At 29.5% G+C, this 3,558-nt stretch overlaps 1 long non-coding RNA gene across 1 annotated transcript; it reads left to right on the top strand.

Annotated features, from left to right (window-relative positions):
* The first annotated feature begins 2,800 nt into the window (after positions 1–2,800).
* Positions 2,801–3,558, top strand: LOC123704229. Its single transcript, XR_006753100.1, has 2 exons — positions 2,801–2,924; positions 3,399–3,558. It is a non-coding gene; the product is annotated as an uncharacterized LOC123704229 (long non-coding RNA).

The following is a 3,558-nucleotide window of genomic DNA, read 5'->3' on the forward strand; positions in this document are numbered from 1 at the left end:
CTATATATCATCACTCTACGACCAACAAGAGTAGAGCCACGGGGGTGAAACCGTGCGGAACAGCTAGTGTATTATATACTCTTTTGTATGATCGAGTTTCAGCTACTACGTAGGTACGAAGTATAGTACAGTAGCTTCATATGGGATCCACTATATCATTATTTATTACATATTCTAGACATAATATTATGTATTACAATAAACATTTTTGGCAACTGTCATTAGTAGTTATTATATAATTTCTTCGTCTATTTTTAATAGGTAACTAGTGCCAATTTTTTCTGTTATTTAATGAAATATTGTTCATTATTAAAACTTTCTATTAAGCGGTTGGCCCTAATGAAGCTATCAGTTTTTAACCGACATTCCCAAAATTAGCAGGTTTTTACTTTTGAAGTATTGAATTTTTTTTTTATTATTATTATTAAGTAAAACAGTATAACAATTATTTATACATGACTTAGTCAATTTATTTTTTTTTACAATTTATTATCTAAACATAAAAGAATTTAACTAACTTGTTTTTAATACTGACTATTAGTGAATCTATGTGACTAATTATAAGTTTATAACCACTAATCATTTCCATAACTTATTAGTACTTAACTTTAATGAGTATACACATAAGTGCAGTTAAGTCACCCATCTTCTATAATATAATAAAAATGAATAGTTAAATGTTAAGCACAAAACTTGAAATCGGTTTGACCGATTGGGTTTATTATGTAAACGTTTTTGTTAAGGCACAAGGAAGGTTTTTATGAAGAAAATACACGGAAAAGGGACATTAGGATAGAATCTGCCGGGGCAGCTAGTATACAGATAAATACTGTGTATAGAAAAATATGGTTGAGTTATATAGGTATTAGTATAGTGGATTTGCATTGCATTTATATATATTTGTTTTTCCTTTTATCTATTTTTACTGTTTAAACATAAAACTGTGAGTTTGCAGAAACATATATAATATAGATATAAAGACTGGGAAGAAACTGGCCTTCGAAACACAGTTTACCACTAGTTCGAAGGTCAGGGTCTGAACATAATGCTGTACCTGTTCTTGAAAAATATTTTTTTTTTTTTTTTTTATAAGTAGTTTTCGATTAAAATGTGGTTGTATTTTAAAAGTTGATAAGGGTTATTTTAGTTATTTTTCCGATTTATAAGTTGAAGTTCTGGCCAAACTTGTTACTTTATTGAGAATTATTACTCAGAAATCGTGTAATAATCGGTATAACTTCATGAAATACGATATAAAATGGTCCCTTACCTGCGAATATGTGAGTCTTAAGGCGTATTGAGTAATTTGTGTTGTCCTCATAATGTCCAAATCAGTAGGCTGTAAAAGAAATAACACTCTCAAATTCACGTAAAACAATATAAAAACCACTTATACATATAGAAAATTCACAAAAATCACTGTCGGAAAAATCGAGTATACTTTTACATAACCTAAATAATTTTTAAATTTAATAATTGACACGCACGAATTTTGACAGAGAACTGAATTATAATTTCCTTTTCGAATATTTTGAGTTTCGAAACTGTTTAAAAAATGAGGTTTAAATTATTTTAAACACACTTTAAAAAAATTACGTACATACACCCGCTGATGTTTGCGAATGAAAGGAAATGTCTTCAGTCTTGTCTTTAGGTACTCTTTACTCTTTCTTGTAATTTATTCTGTTAAAATCTAGAACCAATCATATGCCAAGAAACTAATTTGTGTTGGTATGCCTGTTTTTTGACATTGATTTTAGTTGTTGCCATATTTATATTCTGAAATTTCCTTAAATATAAATTTATATAATATCTGTCATTCGTGGAATATACAATGACTAAGGAATCCTATGGACAGGGCATAATGTTCTATACAAACAACTGATTATACAAATATCATGCATTTCGATACCGAAATAATAAAACGAATACTGTCTCTTTCTAACTAATGAATATTCTACTAAGTGAAAATATATGACTATACGTCAGTCAGTGCTAATTCTATACCGTTTGACATTTGAAGTTAGCTCAAATACCTACTGTGGCCGGGCGCCATTTTATGTTCTCGTTATTATGATGTACATGCTCTGTCATTGCTCCGTAGTAAAAATTGAAAAATATTGAATATTTTTGTGATTGTGACAAACATTTGTGTCTAAAACATATAGAGTGGTCAAGGACAAATAGTGGCATAATACCAAAGCGCAGTATTGTGGGATGTGGCTCCGGAAAGAATGAAAACTAGAAAAGTTTGTCTTTGCACCGGTATGTATACGTTTTGACTGAAATATTAGTTATTACTTTGCTGATTTACTTATTTTCATGTATATTGAATTGAGGAGTATTCACAGACTATGTTCAGTGTAAAATTGTTACCAAATATAGCTTTATTTTGTATATTTTCGTTCTAGTAAAATAATGAATTTGGGTGCTAGTGATGACTTATAATATCGACATCAGCAAAATGTTCGATGAAGACGTGCGTTTCCCAAGGCTGTGTCATTAATCTTAAGAATAGTTGCTTTGGTGAATACACTTCCAAAATAACAAATTAATTTTGCCAAGAGCAGCAGAAGGAAAAATAAAACACTTAAATTTACCTAATATGAATTTTAACTTAAGTAAGATTAATCGCTTTTATAGGTAGTAGGTACTTTAAAAATGTATTTATAAATAAGTCAGGTCAGGACTAAAATTATAATAACCTAAAAATTCATTTTTTGAAGGTTACCAAGAAGTGAAAATAGAAAAGGAGAATGGTTAGAAGCAACTGAAACTGAAAATATCAAGCCAAATGTAAAGGATATAATAATATCATAGTATGTTCCCTACATTTCCCCGAAAGTGCTTTCAATAGAACAATGGATGTGATTAGTCTGCACGATGATGCTATACCAGTATGTCTGCCGCTGCATTCACACAGGGTGAGGTTTTTATCTGTAGACACGTGATGTCTTCCAATTTACTTTTGGTCTTTTTATTTAGATTTAGGGCTGTCATTTATAATCTAACGTTTCTCCTATTTTGAAGGAGGCCTGTGAACAAACTGAGATGGTTTTATATGATTTTTTGAATACAAACTTGGGTGATATTTGGTTGTTGAAATGTTATTGACTGAGGGAAAATGCAATTTACTTTAAATACATGGAAAGTGCAATTTACTTTAAATACATGGGGTGTTTTAAGTTATTTTTCTATTCTTTATAAATTTATATTTATAAAGCATTTCAATGCCATAAAACCAAAAATATAAATACAAGTTCCGCTATTGTAAGCCCTAATGTTGATATTAATTTCAAACCATCAGCATTGCCCTTTTAATTAAAATGTATTGCATTTTAGTTTAAATGTAAAGTGAACAATGCTAGTTAATGTAAACTGTGACATTTCATTTCCAGGTACCAGTTGAGCCTCAAATCCCGAACTCAAAAATGAACAGAGTGTATCTGAGTGCATTCCAGGCTACACAAAATAGTTTAGCTCTATAATTTTCTCTATTATTATATATTATTGTTTTTTTTGTCTATTATTTATAAATAAATAAATACAATTACTGTA

Source organism: Colias croceus, chromosome 28, assembly GCF_905220415.1.
Source record: "Colias croceus chromosome 28, ilColCroc2.1".
NCBI classification, from domain to species: domain Eukaryota; kingdom Metazoa; phylum Arthropoda; class Insecta; order Lepidoptera; family Pieridae; genus Colias; species Colias croceus.